This window comes from Xiphophorus maculatus, chromosome 13, assembly GCF_002775205.1.
Source record: "Xiphophorus maculatus strain JP 163 A chromosome 13, X_maculatus-5.0-male, whole genome shotgun sequence".
Taxonomy (NCBI): domain Eukaryota; kingdom Metazoa; phylum Chordata; class Actinopteri; order Cyprinodontiformes; family Poeciliidae; genus Xiphophorus; species Xiphophorus maculatus.
In genome coordinates, this window is record NC_036455.1 from 26363893 (window position 1) to 26385516 (window position 21624).

At 37.4% G+C, this 21624-nt stretch overlaps 1 protein-coding gene and 1 long non-coding RNA gene across 3 annotated transcripts in view; one reads left to right on the forward strand and one right to left on the reverse strand.

Moving 5' to 3' along the window:
* Nucleotides 1–4895: 4895 nt before the first annotated feature.
* Nucleotides 4896–19109, reverse strand: LOC111610526. The gene is made up of 3 exons (XR_002753685.1): nucleotides 19039–19109; nucleotides 5713–5925; nucleotides 4896–5169 (listed from the first exon to the last, which is right to left on the reverse strand). It is a non-coding gene; the product is annotated as an uncharacterized LOC111610526 (long non-coding RNA).
* thrb (thyroid hormone receptor beta) overlaps nucleotides 8481–21624 on the forward strand; it is a 91338-nt gene continuing 78194 nt past the window's right edge. The window contains exon 1 of one of the 2 annotated variants that reach the window (XM_023344968.1): nucleotides 8481–8937. The gene's annotated coding sequence lies outside the window, so the exon portion shown is untranslated. The remainder of the gene's footprint in view (nucleotides 8938–21624) is intronic. The other variant, XM_023344969.1, reaches the window with a different exon arrangement.

Consider the following 21624-nt stretch of genomic DNA (forward strand, 5'->3'; position numbering starts at 1 on the left):
TTTAATTGGGTAAATCACCTAGGAAGATGCTACAACAGACAGAATGAAAACAAACTGAAAAGAGGCTAAAACTAGGGAACCAAAGGCCATGTTCATACACATATTTAAATCATAGTTCTAATGATTTTAAATATCTGACCTTTGGTTTTTGACATCCAAATTGCTATGTACTAAAATGTCTGATTATTGTTTAGTATAGATCACCAGACCCTTACTCTACTTTTAGATCAGTTCTCAGATTTCATATCTGATGTGGTATTAAATAGTGATAAGGTCAATACAAAATGTTCAACTTTGTTAAAAAGATCCACAGACCTACTCTTATTTTCGTAGCCTGTAGTTTGTGCTGACATGCATTTAGTGTGAACAAATGGGAGTATTTCCTTATAACTTTAATCTTACAGAGTATGCCAAACCCGAAAGAATATTTCACTGAAGCAAATCATTACAGGAAAATGCTGTAATGACTTTTAAAGAATCTGTTCTATGTTTACAGCACAGCAGTTTAATATCTACCCTTTCACAGTTTGATGAACTTGTTCATAGTGAGAGATCATTGCTGATCTTGGTTTTAATGTGGGAAGTGATTTTAAATTGGACCGCTAAATTAGAGAGGTGACGACCGGTTTTTATCATTTAGGCCAATTGGCAACAGAGAAATCTCTTCCTTCTAGAGGATTTTGAAATAATGATCCATACTTTTATTTCATTTCATCTAGATTACTGCAACTCACTTTGGGAAAGTCACTGCTGTTGCACCTACAGCTTGTTGAAAATACCAATTCATGACTTAACAAGAACTGGAGAAATGACATAACCTCTGTACTGGTCTCACTTCACTGGCTGCCTGCCTTTTAGGGTCTATTTTAAATTTCTTCTGTTTATTTTCAAATCTTTTCACAGTCTTGCTTCACCTTTTTCACCTCCATGCATCTTGTCAGTCCTATCTGTTGCTGCTAAGTCATGGAATAACTTGCCTTTGCATATCAGAGAGTCTCCTTCACAGTCCACTTTCATGGTTTGTCTTAAAACTGATCTCTTTCCCTTGGCTTTTGATGCAGCTGGAGTTAACTTTGCTGTGTCAGATTTGAACTCTGAGGAGTTTTCTTCTCGTGTGGGGCCTACGGTCCATTTTCTCAATAAATACTATGTTGTGGTAGAGACCGACTACTCCGTATGGGGCCCAAAGACTGGACCTCTTAAGAAGAATGGCAGTTTTGGGGTTATGAATAAATCCGCCTTCACCTAATGTATTGTATTTTCTCATCTCATGAAAGGGTGGCATCTGTCACGATGGCTGCAGCCTCAGCCTGTCTACCCATGTCTTATGTTTCTCTTTGTGTTTCTTCAGCCGGGCTATGCAGGAATGCAATGTAATTTCTCTTTGGGATTAAGAAAGTATGACTGACTGACTGACTGACTGACTGACTGACTGACTGACTGACTGACTGACTGACTGACTGACTGACTGACTGACTGACTGACTGACTGACTGACTGACTGACTGACTGACTGACTGACTGACTGATTGATTGATTGATTGATTGATTGATTGATTAGGTTTAGGACTAAGGTGTAAATAAAGTTAGGCTAGGTTCAGGGTAATGGTCAGAGTTAGGCTGCAGAAATAAAGAAAAATGAATGGAAGTCAATGTAAGGTAGACATACTGTGTGGGTGTGTACTATATGTGTATATGCTACATATAGAGCACCACTTTCACAATTTACTAACAAAGCGAGGTCATCTGTGTAAAGTGAGCATCTTTTCTCAGTCCTTCTGAATTTTATTTTTATTTTAGGGTAATAAAAATAAATTATACCCATAAATCTACTAGTTAGATTTATGGGTATAATGTGAATAAAGTTTTGGTTGAGGTTAGGATTAGGAATGGAGTAGTAATGGTAAGGATTAAGCATAAATGCAGTAAATAAAATGAATGTAAGCCAATGGAAAGTACTCAACAGCCACAGAGATCTAGCAGCTGATCCCTCATGCCTCCTCCGAACACAAAACACTGAAAAAACATCTAAATTAAAATAAAAAATAATACAGATATGCTTAATAAGATGTCTGTATAATGTTCACCTCATGTTTTTCGTACACTGTTTAATATGGTTGGCTGGAAGACAGACCCAAAACATGCCAGGAGAAATCATCTCCGCTACACTGGAAGATCTTTAACCAGCTGTCAGGAACAGGGCAAGGACAGGACAGGCTGTTCTCTTGGAGTGAGCCCACCTGTGGAACCAGAGCAAAAATGATGCACACCACTTTGTTGGTGTCAACCTATTTTTACAACTAAAGGACCTGTCTGTACTTTATTGCAGTTAAATCCTTTAAGTTTCACCCTTCTGTTTTGTGCAATTGTTCTGTTTTGTCCATGGAATATTATGAAATTTATATCATAGTTGGCAAGCTTTTCCTCAAATTTAGGAAACTGCAGTGAACATACAGTTTTAAGAAAATGTATGTTGAAAAAAAGGTTTTGGCATAAAACATTTTTCCAAAATACAAACTCACCAGTTCTAGTTAGCTAAATGGCTTCAAGTGTAGAAACAAATTAGATGGACTTATATAATGATCCAAAGTGTTTTGTCATGTATGGAATTGTAAAACTGATGATTGCAAATGTTAAAGATGTATATATTCAAATCTCATGTAATAAAACAAATAAATGTGCATTTGCATGTTAAATATTACCTTGTAATTTCACCAAAATCTTTCAACCTGTAGTATGAAACTTATGAATACCAAGATACAATATATATCCAAAACTCAAAAAGAATACAAGAAGACAATTAGAATTTTTTTCAACAATAAAAAATCAGACTTAACACTAAGGTCTGACAGTACATGCTAGAGTTGGAAAACATTAAGATTTAGAACGAGTTGGAATAAAACATAAGCATTGACATTTTACCAGAGGTTGAACAGATGCAAAGAATTTAGATGTTTTCAGAAACAAAAACCTTACTGGTCCTTCATATTAATAAGTGATACACTCACAGTGATACATTAACTTATATAAAGCTTTTTCTTCTACAGTGACTTGAAGTAGTAAAGTATCATCGATGAAGTTTAATTCAGTGCTTTAAGTGGTTTTCAGATGTATTTGTTTGACACCCTCAATTTCATTAAATCATTTGCTTATATGTCAGTCAAAATGAGCTATACTTATGAATGCTGAATAGTCATTCCCTCTAAAACTAATGGTTCTCATTTCATTATTTGACTTTTGTCACAATTTCTTTTTATCTACTTGTCAAACTCTATCAAGCAGATTTTGTTCAATTCTTTACCATTCTTTCCTGAAAAATTTTTCTATATTCAGTCATTTCTCTCAGGTGAACCTCAGCTTTCACTGAAGAAACTGTTTGCAGCTGTGCACAACTTTACACAATGGATGTTTCTTATGGTTACTGTAAAAAAAAAAAGTTTGAACATTGCTTTTGCAAAATTCTGTGAACAAATTAGAACTACAAAGACCATCAGCAGTAAAATAATGAAACATTATATTCAATGTCTGCTACTCACTGACCTCACTTATTCTAACTGCCAATTTCAAATAGCTGTGCTAATACTTTATAATGTTGGGACCTGACCTTTCTGTACTGTAAAACACGTACAGAGTGAACTGTCATAATGAAAACATGACAAAGCTATTTGACTTCTGGTGTCAGAACTTTGATGACACTGACACTTTCAGTGTGATCGTTGAGATATGAAATATCAATTTTGAGCAAGTGACCCACTTTTGGTGGTTTGAAGTTTGTACCAACTATTTTGAGAATTGCACCAGTTGTGTGCAAATGTTAACAGTGATGTGAGAAATGCAGCAAAGCAACTAAGAGAAACTGTAAAACTAAAACTCCTCAAACTCTGCAGAAGTTCGTCAACTTCTCCAAGGTGCATATTATTTTCAATTTAGACTTAGACTTAGACTTAGACTGACTTTATTGTCATTTTGCATGCACAGAGTGTATACAGAATGAAATTTCGTTGCATACAGCTCAGGACAATGTTTTGAGCTTTCAATGTTGTGAGGTTACTCCAGAATAAAATAAAATACAGTATAAAATATGAATATAAATATAAAATATAAAGTGCAGGACTGACAGTAAAAAGGAAGTTACTTAGCTCTGTACATGTGCAAGGTATGAAGTGGAGACCAGATTTTAAGTGCAGTCCAGTTAAGAGTTCAGCAGTCTGATGGCAAGTGGGAAAAAGCTGTTTCAGAACCTGGTGGACCTGCACCGTATGCTGCAGAACCGCTTTCCAGAGGGCAGCAGGGAGAACAGTCCATGGTGGGGGTGTGAGGGGTCACTGATGATGTTTCGGCCTCTGGGCATGCAGCGCTGGGATGAAATGTCCTGAATGGAGGGAAGGGGGGCCCCGATGATCCTCTCTGCTGTCCGCACCACTCTCCTCACGGTCTTCCAGTCGGAGGCGCTGCAGCCTCCACACCACACAGAGAGGCAGCTGGTCAGAATGCTCGCTATGGTGCTTCTGTAGAACATCTTGAGGATGGGCGGGGGCAGGTGTGCTCTTCTCATCCTCCGCAGGAAATACAAACGTTTCTGTGCCCTCTTGACCAGAGACGTGGTGTTCACAGTCCAGGTGAGGTCGTTAGTGATGTGCACCCCCAGGAATTTGGTGCTGCTGACCACCTCCACAGCCGAGCTGGTGATGAGCAGTGGAGCGTGGCTGGGCCGGTTTTTCCTGAAGTCGACGATCATCTCCTTCGTCTTGTCAACATTCAGGATCAGGCTGTTGTCTCTGCACCAGTCCACCAGCTGCTCCACCTCCAAATTAACAGACTTAAACAACGTTGTTGAAGTTATTTATTTGTGAAGCAGGACTGATATAACAGGTTGAACATGGGATCATTTCGCATGACTTTGTTGCTTTTGTAGTTCTTTTAGTTTGTCATTCATTCAAACCTGCAAATTGTTGATTGATCTGTGAATAACCACATGTAAAATGTTGGGTTTTTGTCACAGACTGTAAACGACATGCAACTATCACCCTGCTGTCTCTTCTTTTTTCCCTTTTCTGCCCTCAACTCTTGATCCCTTTTCAAGGCCATGTTCACATACAGGTGAACTTTGATGTGCCAATAATCGAACAGACCACTGGGAGTCGGGAGGGTGGGAGGCACCGAGAGGGAACTGCAGAAGATGAGCAGATTTTTGTTACTTTTGTATTGGTCATGTATTTCAACATGCTTCACATGTTTTTAATTTAAATATGTCCCTATTTATTATGATTTATATAATTATGATGATTTTTCACAAGATTTATTGCGGCTGATATTTTAATGCAAAATATCACATGTTTTGCAAATATATACAACTCTGGAAAAAATTAAGAGACCACTTAAAAGTATCAGTTTTTCTGATTTTACTTTTCATCAGCCTAATAGCAGAATTACCTTAGTTTTATTTTTTAAAATGGGACTTAAGCAATTATGCTATTAGACTGATGTTTTTATAGGTATATGTTTAAGTAAAATTATTTTTATTTTTTTTATTCTATGAACTACTGACAACATGTCTCCAAACTTCCAAGCAAAAATTTTGTACTTATTTACAGAAAATGAGAAATGGTCAAAACAACAACAAAAAAAAATGCAGTGCTTTCAGATCTCAAATAATGCAAAGAAACCCAGTTGATAGTCATTAAGAAACATCCATCCGTTTTCTTCCGCTTACCCAGGGTCAGGTCGCGGGGGTAGCAGCTTCAGAAGGGAGGCCCAGGCTTCCCTCTTCCCAACCACTTGTTCCAGTTTCTCTGGAGGAATCCCAAGGCGTTCCCAGGCCAGCTGAGAAACATCATCCCTCCAGCGTGTCCTGGGTCTTCCCCAGGGCCTCCTCCCAGTGGGACATGCCTGGAAAGCCTCACCAGGGAGACGTCCAGGAGGCATCCTGACCAGAAACAACAATACTAATGTTTTAATTCAGGAAGAATTCAGAAATCTATATTTGGTGGAATAACCAGGAGGTTTTCAATGGGGTTCAGTGCAGTGGTCTCTTCATACCCTTTGTCCCACTGAGGGGTATTTCTATTCTATCTTTAATAAAACGTAAATATATTCTTGTTTCTGTAGGTAATTTCCCTTGTTTTGCACTTTAGATCTCTTTAACTTACAGTCGTAGTGTTTTTATTGGCTTGTTATGCTACCTTCATATTCTAAAGTTGACTTTTTAACAGAATTTGTCACTTTCTTTCAATCATTACAACTAACTGTAAAAAAGTTTTGCTATTAGGTAGTTGCCACATTGATGATCAGTTTAACAGACTTGCTTCACAATTTTTTGATCTCACTTAAAGGTGCAGTATGTAACTTACATAAAAAATCTGTTTTTCACATGTTTGTTATAGCTGTCACCACGTCGTGACATACGTCAGTCAATCACGTGTATATGCTGCTAAATGTGCAAATGGCAGAGAAACAAATTACAACTTTCATTACCTGAAAACCAGTTAGCTGTCGTTGTTGGGGGTTATGCTAACTAGCTCGAGCATTCACAACAGGCCAGCGGCAGCATAGCAGGGAGGGGAGATGAGCAGCAGGGTGATGGACAGCACTAAGACCCTCCTCCTGACTCTGATTGGTTGTTTGTAGTTAGCAAAGGGAGCACTGGGAGAATGCAGATGAGCTCAATTTTTTTCACAGATTTAAAACCGTAAGAGGTAAGAACCTTTGAGTAGTTTTAGATTCTGATTTGAGTTTCTTCATACACTTAAATAATATCAACAGAACTGCTTTTTATTAGGAATATTTTCAGTATAAGATCGATTATCTCTGATGCTCAAACCCTGTATCATTCTTTTATCTCATGTCATTTTGATTACTACAAATTCTCTATTTACTGGTCTGCCTCAAAAGCCCTCAGTTGTCTCTAATTAGGACAGAACACAGCAGCTATAGTCCTCACTAGAACCCATACATAGTTCCTACACATCTGAACCGGAAGTGATTCATGCCTGCTTAGGAGGCAAGTGCAGCGTAAAGCACAGACGATTGATGGTTTCAAGACCAAGAAAAAGAAAACGGCTGACTGCCAAGATGGCTGTTAGTTCCAAAGTTCCTGGAAGTGTGATGTCACATGAGAATGAGGTACTTCAACTCTTGCCTTTTTGTACTGGTTACCTGTGATGTTCAGAGCTGATTTTAAGATTTTAAATCAATTCGTGATTTTTGCTCCATCTTATATTTCTGAGCTGCTCACTCCTTTCAACAACCTCCTCATCACCAACCTCTTAAGTCATCTGACCCCTCTAGGCACTTTCTGTGCCGAGAGAGGTAATCGACTAAGGGTTATCGAGTTTTTATGGTCAGATCGTCTCTTCTATGGAATGCCCTGCCACTTAGAATTAGACTAGCCCTTCAATGTCCTATTTTACATCTATCTTAAAAACTCAGATATAGGTTGGCTTTTAACTTTTGATTCTTGATTGATTAACGTTGATTCTCTGCATGTTTATTTTGTGTATTTTGTGTGTTTTGATTTTGCTATGTAATGTAAAGGACTTTGCAATTCTGTTTTGAAAGGTGCAATACAAATTAGATGTATTATCATTGTTATTATAACACACATTTGATAGAGTGTGGTGCATGTCCAAGAAGAGTTCTCCAGGTCGAGAAAAGAATCTTAAATTTCTCTAACATAAATTGAAAATAAATAAACTGCAATTGCATCACTTTTGGAGCCACGTGTTAAGATTTGGGATGTGGGGTTTTGACAGAAGCTTTGCAGAACCACTTTGAACAACTTGCAACCTTTCTACGAAGGTTTTGCTTCGACATGTGTGAACTACCATATAATCTAACATCTACAGTCTTCTTTCTCTCTGCTGTAGGGGCTACAGCAAATCAGTGTCAGGGAGATTGGTACTCGTAATCAGCTTGGTCTGGCTTGTACTGCACCTGGAATGGTTAAAACATGGAAGAGGAAGTTAGAATTGAGCAGGATCTACAAATCTGACCAGGGCTGACTGTGGCAGATTTGGTTAAAGCCAAGCCTGTGGAGAAGGGACTACAAAATGATTTGTCTTTCAATGTATCTGAATTAAGATTATTACTACTAAATTTCTCCACAGTAATGGGAAATACTTATTACCAGTTATAAAGACTTGATGGCAGTTGTTGCTGCCCAGGGTGGAACAACCAGTTATTAGGATTAGGGGGTAGTTACTATTTCATATTAAATTGTCGCATCCAAGTTCGGATCTCTTTTTTCTTTGTCAATAAAATAATTTGAACACTTTTTTAATTTTCTTGTCTTCTATTGGTGTAATAATAATCCTTAAAACAATTTGAAAGAAAAAAGCATATTCAACAGAAATCTGTAAACAAGTCAGAACCATGTAGGTCAAAGACCAACTATTGTTGGTCTTTGACATAATTTTTATTTTATAAGACCCTAACCCGGATGTAACCAGTCAAATAGTCTTACTGCTATCAACCGTTATAGAGAAAAACAGACATTAAAAAAACCCTTAAAAAAAGAAAAAAAGAAAGTACTTTGGAGTTTGTAATTAGGGCGAGGCTTTGTTCCTGCCCTTGAACCAGCTCTCGGATTCCCCGCAGCGCCAACTTCTTGTGCTACAACGTTCAGTCTTAGTGCTGTCTCGTCGTGTTTTTCTTCCTCTTTTTGTAATTTCTTCATGACTTGTTTTCGGCTCCATGTTCAAGTTCTCGGCCGTCACGGACCGTGGTAGTCGCGCACGCGTTCCGCAGCGCGCAGGCACACGCGCGCGGGTGTAGCCCCTCGCCTGGTTTGCACTGGCACGGGTCATTTCAGGTTAGAGCCTGGCGCTGTGTCCCGTTAAGCTTGGCCCACGGAGAGCAACACTGGATCCAGCTGAGGTGGAATGCACGGCCAGTAGGACACCGATTCGTTTCTGGATACAAGCTTCGTGGTGCATATGCGGTACGTTTCGCTTTTTAAGGGGGAGTGGGGCTTTTTATGACTATTTAGCCAATGACAGCTTCTTTTGAAAGGGACATTTTAAATATATATACCAGCCACATGGACTGAATGTTTTTTTTTCTAGGCTAAATGCTTTCAGTAAGGTTAAACATCTTTATGTCCGGTGGAATTACATTCAAAATGTCTGAAATTTAACCCTATCTTGCTTGTACTAAAAAGTGCACGTCTGTATACGTATGTTTATTTTCTTATAAGCAGCCATTCATCCTCTGTGACAGCTCGGGGTAGAAATTATTTTTAAATTGCACGTTATAGGAGGATTATTTCAACATTAATGTATGTTAACGCTGCTAAGATGGCAAGTTGTTATCCCTGTGTTTTACCTAGAGTTAAGGGAGATTTTGTAAAAAATAGTACGTTTTTGCAAGCTTTATCTTGTTTTAAGGACGCCGAATTATATAGTTGTCGTAAACATTCTTTATTTTAACCAAAGTTGTTTGTAAAACTCGCTACATGTCTATTAAAGAAAGAGAGTTAAAAATATATGGATTTAACACGGAGTTCCATAGGGGAACGAACCGGATTAGCTTTTTTCCTTCATACTTGATAGAGTTGGGGGTTTGGGCCCGTAAACGTTCACTTTGCAAATCCGCTAGTTCATACTCTAACACTTCCAGCATGTCCTCACTCACTTATAATCGTGTTGCTGTTAGATATTGTGCGTATTTCCGCGTTCAGCAGCAGCTTTCGCTTTTTGGCACTTGAACTTCACTGGAGCCCTCCATTAACATCTGGTGTGCAGGAATAAGCAAACCCCGCTCCCAGCGCATTAGTGACTTTAAAGGTTGACCATGACGCTGCAGTCACTGTGTTACCACCAAATCACTGAGGTGTTTGAACGACCTGCCTCTCAGGTGTGACGTTTGTTTAACGCCACTTTACGGTCACTCGTTTATTACTTGTTGTGTGATGGGTAACATGTGGCCATGTGAGCACGAAGTGATGCATTCAGGTCGGTCAGAATTTATTTATTTTTTTATTTTTTTTATTTATTTTTACTGTTTTTTACTAGGAAAGGCAAATAGGCAAATGATCAAATAGTCAAAATAATTATGTAGGGTAGCTTTGGTGGTCAAATTTTTTACTTCAGTTCATTAGTGGCTCTCCTTCAAGAACCATTTCTCTATTAAAGAGATAGTTGGAACTTTTGGAAGGCAAACACTATGAAGTTATTATCAATAATACGTCCCTTGTCTGTATTGGAAAGGTGTAATGTCACTGGCATTTGTAGAAAAGCAGTCTTAGGCTAACAGGTAGCCAGACAGACCTGAGTTTGGCAATATAAAATTGTTCAAACTGAAAATGCTCATATCATTGACATGCAATGTTATACTATAAATATATTCACTGTCTACAAATTCATAGCTTCCATACTACTATATGGTTACATGGGGGGGGGGTGGAGAAGTTGGAGAGGGTGGGTGTTTATGTCACTCTGCTTGATTGACTGATCATGAGCCTGCAGGAAAAATATCCAAACAGCCATAAGATCTGGTCTTCTATTCGTTTGTTGCTAAGTCCAGAAGTCTACTGCACTTTTGGTGGACTTAGCGCCCCCAACTGTGAGGTAAATGTGGACAGCCTCGACCATCTTTACTAACACAGAGAAAACAGAAACAAAATTAACAAAAGGTATGTTTATCGTCTGCTAACAACTTTGTATTCTATGGATATAATAAAGCTGAATGATATGGCTGAAAATAAAAATTTCATATCAGTGGCTATCAATAATTATAGATTATTTTCTTGCTTTAAATATCCAAATACTGCCAAACTGGTGATGTAACCTTTCCTGTTTTATACAAAATTTCTCTTACGCTGTTGTACTCATTTCCTTCCACTCCACCCTGTTCTTTTTTATTTTAAGTAGTTATGAGCCATGGTGGCGAAACTTGAAACTGCTCCCACATGATGAGCTAGTTGGGCGCCTAGCCCCGTTTCTTCTCCACCAGGCAGCCTGGTGTCAGTGCTGCACAGAGAGAGCAGCAGTGTAGCTGCACGTCCTTGTGTCTGGCCGCCCTGGCTCTCAACATTATCAGCTTAGTGTTGCATAGTGAACAGTTCGATGTGATTGCGGTTTTTTGCACGGCATTTTCCTATGCAAGTCAGTACGTCACTGAGTATCTGTGTGCGGTTCTGAAAATATACCTTTGCAGGGATGTGTCTTAACAGACGTCTGCATTGAATCTGCTTCAAGTACACGCAGACTGCTAAGGAGTGAAGAGTACATTGGAGGCAACATGAAACTACTGCTGCGCATGGTGCACATCTATGTGCACCATGCTAGCAATCAGTGGTTAGCTAGCAACCAATGTTTGCTAGCTAACCACTGATTGCACGAGTCAGATGACCTCACAAACCTTTCTTAGGCTACGCTCACACTGCAGGCCTTAATGCTCAATTCCGATTTTTTTGTGTGTTTGGGGATGTAAGCATGTTTTGCTATTTTAAAGTTGTTGTCCAACTGGAGCCAGCACATTGACAACTTAATCCATGGTTGCTGTTTTTCTTCCTGCTTCCGTGTGTCAGGATGCAGAACAGAGACGTTTGTTGAGTATCAGTGACATAAAGGCTGGATGAATGCAACCTGGCCATACTGACACAGGTCACATTTGAAAAGATCACATAGGAAGTGGACTCAGGAACACATACCAAGTGAGAGTGAAGTCACATTTGTAAAAATCCGATCTGTGTTGTTCACACTGTCATGAAAAGATCAGATACAGACAAGAGAAAAAAATCAGATTTGGGTCTCTTCAGGTTGCAGTGTGAACGTAACCTTAGAGGTTCAGTGGCTAGAGCAGGGGTCTCAAACTCCAGGCCTCGAGGGCCGCAGTCCTGCAGTTTTTAGATGTACCACAGGTACAAAACACCGGAATGAAATGACTTAATTACCTCCTCCTTGTATAGATCAGTTTTCCAGAGCCTTAATGACCTAATTATTCTATTCAGGTGTGGTGCAGCAGAGGCACATCTAAAAGTTGCAGGACTGCGGCCCTCGAGGACTGGAGTTTGAGACCCCTGGCCTAGAGCCTTTCTTCTGCCTACATCCCCCAGAATGCCATGTGGTTTTTGGATCAAAGTCCAGTGACATTATCAAGATTGTATCAGATGTATTTTCTATTGACATTGATCACGTGTTTATCGCAATAGCTGTCATTATTGTTTTATCGCCCAGACCTGTGTTCAGTTTGGTAAAATTAGCCAAGTATTACCTTCAACTGATGTGTGGATTTCTCTTTTTTCTAAAAGCTTTATCAGCCACAGTTTCTTTAATTTTGGGTGATCGACAATCGGTCAATACTTACATGTGAAAATGATCTTATCCACAGATCTTTCTACCAACACAAGTCTCAAAGAGAGGGCTGGATTGGACAATAGTGAGCCTACTGTTGCTAATTTTGCATCTTTTTTGCTATATTTAATACAGAACGGCCAAAATCATGTTTTTTAAATATTGGTGAAAGGTCAGAAAACTACAATCAGTGTACCCCTGATTTAATTTCACTTGGGAGGTATTTTGAGTTTTAATTTTCTTTTATTAACAGAAATCACAGTTACTCCTGATGATACTTGCAGGAGAGCAAACTGCTGCCACAAAAACAAACTTTGGCACATTTAACCCTGGTTGCTCCCCCGGCACCTCAGAAGAATGGTAGGGGAAACCCTGGTACTTCATATCAATGTGTAACCTTTGAAGTTGTGCTCATGACTGAACACAGGCAGATTGTACAATTATTTCTAGTTTAATCAGATTATGTTTTGACAAGATTTTTAATAGACTATTTTATTTGCATAGATAATAATAAAAATAATGACTAAATGTTATTTTCATTTTGTCATGTTGAAGGTGGCTACTTACATGTTTTATACATTACAAATCTTTGCTTACATTTTATTTTGTAGTTTGAGATTAATGCAAGTTTATTTAGTTTTTTTATGAAATTAGTTGTAGTTAGTAATAGATTTTTTGTATTTTTAAAATGTATTTATGTCTCAGAAACGAAGCATAATTAATTAAACATTTACAAGAAAAGTAATTTTTACAGAAACTCCAAACATAACTTCAGAGCTTGTCATTAAAAAGCATTAGTATGTTGCTAATGCTTGGATTAATTACTAGTATGGTAGAATTACTAGTGTGGAACACAGAAAGGTGCAGTAACATATTACATTTTCTCAGTTACATTTATTTGAGTAACATTTTAGGGGGGAGTTGTACTTTTGGTGCTGTCATTTTTACAGCACCATACTTTTCAATTCTACTTGGTTAATGTTATTTTGAAGAAATGCTCCTCTCAATTGAGCACAATTTCTGGTTGTCCAACCCACCTCTAGTTATTTCACCAAATGAAGAACAAGCACGTTTCAACCGAAAACGCACCAGGAGTCTTGTGTGTCTGTTTCTGGTTTGTAAACAAGTTCCTGCTATTTTCTATCTACTGAGTCTGCTATGTTGTCTGGAGGTTAAGTGAACATACAGTAACATAGTAGATATTGTCACTGGAATTACTTGGTATGTTCTATCATGTATGTAATTAAACAGCACTTATGTATACAAAACCGCTGTTTAATTACATACCCATGAGTGATTAAATGCTTCTGCCATTTGATGGGCCCAACATTAGTCAAATACTTGAGGGAGGAGCTGAGTGATGCATTTACTTGCACTCAGAAATCAGTTTTGCCAATGTTAACTTTTGCAATGTTATTTTTTCTGTGTTAGTTTTAATAAAATATTAAAAGCCCAGTCTATTAATTACTTTTGCTATAATTATTTTAAAGAATGAAAAGAACACCCATTTTGAGATGTCATCTTAATTTTTCATTTAACTGGTAAGTTAGGAGTTTAGGGTTAGTGAGTTTATTAGCATGTTAGTTTTAGTATGTGTAGTAGTCAGTTTTAATGTTCAATCTGTGCACCCCTAAAAATACCCCTCCCCCCAAACTCTTAATAAAAAAACGACAAGGTCCCTAGAGCAGGGGTGGGCAATCCTGGTCCTCAAGGGCCGGTGTCCTGCGGCTCTTAGGTGTCTCCTTGGTCCAACACACTTCATTGAAATAGCTGAATCACCTCCTAAGTGCAGTCAAGTTCTCTAGAGTCCTGCTAATGACTTCATTATTTGACTCAGGTGTGTTGAAGTAGAGATGCATCTAAACGTTGCAGGACACCAGCCCTCGAGGCCTGGAGTTGTCCACCATTGCCATACGGAAAACAGTGGGTAGGATTTCAGTTCTTTTCAGGTTTAATTTTTATTTATTTATTATAAATTTAGCAGCTTTATCCTGGTGTTGCTAACATGAAACCGTACAGAGTCTCAAACTGTAGAACTACAGTATTTGGCCTTTGAAAATTGTCAATGAAGCTGAGTCCTTACTAAATGATTATTTTGAAACTACAGCTCAGACCAATGACAAGAACCAAACACAGCTGTCACACACAGCACAAACACACACATGTACTGCTGCAGACTAAGCTATGTGACTTCTTCACACACAGCACTTTGTAGAAAATAAGGTGCTATCTTTGCTTAAAAGTTGAATAAACATATATATATATCACTGTATCAATCCTGCACTTGAGCAGGTATCGATTTCCTAAACCCAACTGGGAACAGATTGCTTATTCCAGGACTCTGTTTATAAACTGTTTCTGTAATGTTCACACAGTTGACAGCAAACCTGTCAAAACTACTACATAGGTTTAGTTTGCTACATCAACTCAAACCTAATGCATCCTCTTTAGATGTTTTATATTCTGTGAACATTGATGAACAATAAGTTGGCTAATGGAAATGAGAATGTACCTCCGCTTTTTAAAGCACTGCAAAATGGATGTGGAATGGAATGTCAGGTTAGTTGTGTGAAATCAGAATTTTATAATGTGGCAGTAACAATGTGACAACCAACTCCAGTCTACCCAGTAATATAAGGATGGCTCACAGCAGCAGAAAATGGGAGTCTCTTTTACAGCGGGCACCCTGGGAGCTCCTGAAGGCAGCACCAGTTGTCAGCTGAAAGTATTTAAGGTCTCAGTCCTGCTTTGTTGCTCGTGTTTGTAGTGGCTGGTCTGGACAGCCACTGGCTCACAGAGCAGTAATTGTGTCTGCAGTCTCCAGCATATCCTTGTGCAGCTGAGCGCTTTGTGGCACCGGAGCAAATAGCTGGAAAAAATGACATTTCAGTTGTTCCCCCTTAAAAGTCTCTCCCTCTGCCACTGCAGCTGCCAGTTTTACATGCAGCAGCAAGCCTAAGCTCTTCATAGGGGTAAAGCAGTAATTATGAGTGTTCAATGAGAATGGCTTTGATGGAGCTAAAAGGATACGATGAAGGTAAAATATACATCACACTGCAATTCAAAAGTGCTTTGTTAATCCCAAGGAAATTAAATGACCTAATTGATCAACTGATTAATACAAAGCTCTTGTTAATGTTGCATTTCCATATGCTGATTAATAACTTCCAATTTGTAAATAGGAGCTAGAGAGATTTTATTATCCTTTTATAAAATAAGCAATATCCACTTGTAAAATATTTGCTCCGTTACTGAAGTTCTTTGTGCAAATATGACATGAAATGTCTTAAGCAAAAACTATGCTTTTCTTAAACCAGTGTTGCTCAAACTTTTTCAGGCTGAGGACCACGTTTAACAAAAACTCATGGACCACCTAACTCGAAATTGCAATAATACAACATCTTATTATATATAGCCTAAAATATTAGTCTCTTAACTCACTTATTGTCTTCTTTGGTCATCCTAATGAGAAAGCTGTTCTGTAAATGTGACTGGCCACAACAAAACCATCAACACATCAACTTGTGGCGTTTTGAGTTATTTACAGGTTCTGAAAGTATCGATTCTAGGCTTTCAATTGATGTCAAACAAATCTATGGAAATCAAAAAGAGACATTCTTTACTACAGCTGTTGTATATTAATAACATTTTAAGGCTATTTGTAATTTAGAAGCGCAATAAGGGAAAAACAGACTTAAATTGCTTTGGCAGAAACATAAATCCTCTTCTGTGCTGTTAAAGTAAAAAATATGCACTCACTGCTATTGATTGTATTCATCTATTGTATATTCAGCCATTAAATCATTTTTAAATAAATAAAAATAACAATAGCTGTTGACGTGTGAGCCGAGCATTATAAGCATAAACAGTTCTCATGAACTGAAACCTGTTCACAGCATAGAGTCGTTCAAAATAATCAATTTGCTCATGAACAACACATCAAAACCCTCAGCAGGTATGACATGGCTTTCTCCAATCATAAGTGATCCCATTGTTTTCTTATCTTTAACTTTTCTTTTGTGTGACCCGGTTTTAAGTCACTTATTCATTTTCATTTTTATGTATGAATCACACTTTGAGCTCATGTCACAGCAAATAAATGGTTGTTTACATGCAGTATCTTGCGGACTAGTACAGGGCTCTCGCGGACCATCAGTGGTCCTGGGAGCACAGTTTGAGAAAGACTCCCTCAGACATTTGGTATTTTTAAAACAAATACCAATACAAGTATATTTTGCCCAAGAAAGTGGAGAATCAGTGCTCAGTAGTTCAATTATTAGGAATGCTTACTCTCCTTGCCTAACAATTTTGCTTGGTGGTTCCAATAACGCGAGGCATATTTGCATGATGACGTATTGTGTAAACTTCATATTTTTATTTGACCTCACAGCAGAATCGCTTCGAAGTATGAGGCTAAATATATTACAGCCAATTGCATCTTGTGCAACATGAACCTTAAGTACAATGGAAGGATGAAATACCTCCAAAATCCTCAAACAGTTGACCACCCACAGCATGTAACTGATGATTGAATTTATACTGGAGGTTTCTACCTGTTAAAGGGGAGTTTTCCTCTCCACAGTTGCTGTATGCATGCTCCAGATAAATGATAGCTCAGTGTACAATACAAGCAACTGTTTGTTGTTGCGACATGGAGTCCAGGAGTAGTGGACAGTGCAAATCAATGACTCAATGGAGTCTACTGGGTTCCCTTAGATCAGTGTTTCTCAACCTTTTTTGGGCCAGCGCCCCCCTGTCCATTATCCAGGTCCCTTACCGCCCCATCATAGAATTTATAGGATACTTTGCACTTAATATTATTGTTTTAATATTACTATCACTGTTGTTGATGTTTTGATTTTTATGGTTGTTTCTGCATTTATCATCAAAAATAATTTCCCAGAGAACAAAAAAGCCACAGGAATAGAAATAATTTTTACAGGCGTCTATGACAATGCAATGAACATTCAACTTAAAATCGGTAGGCCAAACAGTAGCCAATCAGAGTGGAAAAAAATATTCTTGTTCTGTGCCATTTTCTGATGTTAGTTGCTAAATCTTGCACAAAATGACCAGATGAAAGATGTACAACAATACAAGTTTAAACTTTGATCTATTTGCAAAACGAAAGTGCTCTTCAACATTAAAACATGGGTAGAACTCCAACTATATCAATCATCTTCTCTTCATTGTTTTTGTGAATTTCTGGTGGTGCAGCTTTGTGCTGCCTTCAGGTGAATGGGACATCAGAGTATCATTCATAAACTTTCACCCACATGGCATTTACTTTGCAAACCAGAGCTTTCATTGGAAAAGTAAAAGTTCCAGATGCTTTTTGCCATACAAATATGGGACAGAAACATGGATTATATTTTTATATAGACCCGTCTATTGATTTATAGACTAATAGTTTTACTGGACAGAAATTACAAAGAACAAGGCTGGTTCTTAATCAGATCCTAATGAGTCAGATTGAAAATGTCATGGAGTCACTGAACAGCCTCGTGACATTAACACTGACATGAAAACTAATATTGAAGAAATAAATATATCAAAACTAATTAAAAATATAAATAAGTGATAAGTTTCTTACTTTTATGGTGTGTAAGACAATTTTCTTCTTAGTACTAGATGTTGTCTCAACAAACTCATGGCACTTCAACAATATTATTTTACCTTTTATCTGAAAACAATGTCTGTCTGTTGTTGCCACACTCTGTATTAATTATTGCTCAAAAGGTCTTGCCATACCAGTTTATTCCTCTGCATTTACTTCAGTTTCTTAGTTTATTCTTGCATTTTGTTCTTCATTCATGTCCATTTAGTTTTCTTTGATTAGTTTTATCCTCTCTTGGTTTATTGTGGTCCTCTTTAGTTTCTTTCCTGTTGCTAGTTTTATTTTATCGTTTGTATTGATGCTCAGTCGCTCACCACCAGTAATCTTCACTCATCACCTGCTGCGCCTCCGCCGCCCAATCATCATGTGTTTCACCTGATTTGCCTCTCATAGTGATTTTTCATTGTTAACCGGCGGATTCTCTGATCTTGATTCACTTGATTCTCTGATCTTGTTGCTGCTCCATTCTACGTTTCGGTTCTCCTGTTTCAGAGTTTTGCGCAATGTGTGTGTCGTTTTTTATTTTTTATTTTTTATTTATTTTTTTACCTCCTACGGTGCGGAACCTTTTAAAACAACGGGGAAAATCCTGGTATTTTGATGATTTAAATTCAAAATGCTGTGGTCCTACCCTTTCATACCGGATCATTTTCAGCACCGATGTTAAATGTATAAAATAAATGCTCTCTATCGTGGAATCACCCATGGAGGGATTTCTTTATTTAAATTGATTCATTTTTCTGAGGGATGCACAGTGAGTGTATCGTGATTTTACTAATTAAAAAAGAGCGATGTTTTGTCATCCTTCCATGGAAGCGGGCAGCATCCAGATGGATAATAAAACACTTTTTATATAAGTTGCTGCTTTGACATGATCACAGCACTGCCAAAACGTATGTACAACAATCCTCAATAAAACAAAATATTTGAACACCAGACAAGTGAATCACAGCACCGTCATCAGCTCGTGTAACGCTGAACTGATGTGGTGAAGCTACCATTAGCAGGACTGCAGAGCTGCTCTATGATACAGTTTCAGCCAAGCATATTTTAATGTTACACAATACAGTTTTAGCAAGTTGCTCAAAGTCTAAACTGGTATTGTTGGCATATAAGGTGTAAAACTTACCTTGGAGCAAACGCCCCCCATAGGAGTCTCAGCACGCCCCTTTTGTAAAACTTTCCGCCAGCGCCCCCTGCCGCCCTCTGAACGCCACTGTTGAGAAACGCTGCCTTAGATAAAAAAAGACAAAAAACTTCTTAAACAATTTGAATAATACAGTGAACTTGACTGCATTGTTTGATAACAAGAATCTACTAGAATTGATGTAACTGACTTTAAATTTGTCAATATGATTAAAGTGTACTGACTAGATACTAAATAAATCAGAGCTTGAGATGACATTTTTCCCAAATATAAAAAAATAGGATTAAATTTGTGTTAAGCTTATTTTCATTCCATTTTAAAATACCTTCCTGATGTAGTTTAACTGTGTAAATTCTTCTCTTAATAAACAATGAGTTGGCCACAATCTATCCTCTACTATACGTGAGAGCAGCTAATGACTGGCCTAGTACCGTCAAATTAAATTTAATAACTAAACAGTCTGACAGTCATGCTGTCAGACATGAAAGCAAAACCAAACTTGTAATATTTGGTATCTTTCCCGGCTCGTCTTTACTCTCCCAGCATTGGCTCCCACTCCTTCTATAGGAGTAAGTCACTCACTGAGGCTCTGAATGGCTCCAATCAGCTGCTCACTCACTGCAGGTGTCAGGTGGATGGATAATTGGTGGCATTAAATCTCAAAGGAAGGTGAGTCTTCCATAGCAGCATACTGATACTGGAGCCTCTCCTTTACAGTTAAGGGAATCCAGAATGGTGGTATGATGTTGATTTTAAAGGTATTTCACTAAATGAGACAGAATTACACTTCTGACTTGAACTCAGCTTTAAAATGTTTGGATTTGACAGTGGGGTTCTAAAGATGCCATGTTCCATGATGGGGAAATGGGATCAATAGCTCTTTCATTTTGAGAAATAATCTGTTTTCTCAGGGAAACAGCAAAAAACAGAACAGTTACCTATGACAGTTGGCTTAGCAATAACCAAACTTATTTAGACTCTTCTGAAAATATTGCTTTGACTTTGTGTCAGCTTCAGAGGACATTCATCATTCCATTTTTTTTTTCATAAAGCACACAATCTCTTTTCGAACCTGGCTCTCTGTGTAATAATACTGTTAAGTCTGTTACTCTGAACACATGCAAATTTTTAGCAGCCTTCCATGTAGAATCTAATACTCCACTATTAATAAGAAAGGAAATAAATGCTCCTAAATATAATGTTTCTGTGAGTCGTGTGTTGAGATTTTCCTGTAACATTGATTAAGAGTAGATCTTACAATTTGGTTGTTGTCTTGCAGCTGTTGTGTATTCGTTGTCTTATTTGATGAGCCCCAAACTACATGCTTTATTGATCAGTGGATGGCTGACTATTTGAGGACTTGAACTGTAGTCTACAGGCTGGTGTCAAACAAGCATATTTATAAACTTGTCACGATAAGCAATTAACCAATTAATCGCACAATAAATTAAGATTAACTCAATAATTTCCATTCCGATGAATATTTTTTGAAGATCAATTTTAATTACAGACTTCATAATCCAAGTTATTTATTTTGATTGTGTGTGGTTTTTATTTATGTATTTATTGTTGCTTTGTTCTATATTGGATATTTAAAATGTTGTCCATTTCCAGTATTAAATGTCCTTTACAAAATTTTATTATAAATCGTATTAATCTTTGAGAAGGAAATCTTACATTATGTTCATATTTGTATTTGTAAATTGTAAGTTTTAATTTGTTACTATTTGGTGTGAGATGTATTATTGTAAGTTTTATCATCTATTTTCGTCTCTGTAGCACTTTGAGATTTCTTTGAAATGTAAGGTGCGTTACAAATAAAATGTATTATTATTATATTTTAGTTACTATTTTTAGGTCAGATATATTTTTGTGAACATTTTAAAAGACAATATCACTAGATGTAGGTCCCTTAAAATAGGTCTTTTTATATATATGATTTTTATTTATTTTTAGTGTATTTCCTATTTTTATTGATGAAGTTGTATTATTGTTTTGTATTGTTTGTTGTAGATGGAAAATTACAGAAATTCTGCTAAATCTGATATATATATATATATATATATATATATATATACAATATTGTGCGTTCATTAATATGAACTGTCCCATTTAAATAAATTCAATTCAGTTATGCCTTTAATGTCTGAACTTAACTATGCTATCGTTTATTGCAATAACTACAGGGGCAATTTATTGTCCAACAAAATCTGTTTTTGTGACAGATCTACCTATTTCTTATACACAATATAGATCGGAAGATACATCAAATCAGTTTGCTGATCAATAATCTGATTACATCAATAAAATGTCAATATTATCCTACAGTCACACCTGTTGCTGTTGGCTTTGTTGTCGTTTGTTGGTCACACTTGGAAGAATTTAATTTGAAGCATCTACAATTGAAACGCCTTCAAACACAGACTTCTGCAGCTGTAAACTGAGCTACTGTATGTGTGATGATGCAATATGGCAATCGGAGTTAGTGACAAGGAGGCTGTAGTCTTGACAAACTGTTGCATGTGGTGTGATGTTTGGCTGCCAGTACATATTGTACTCTGCAGCTGT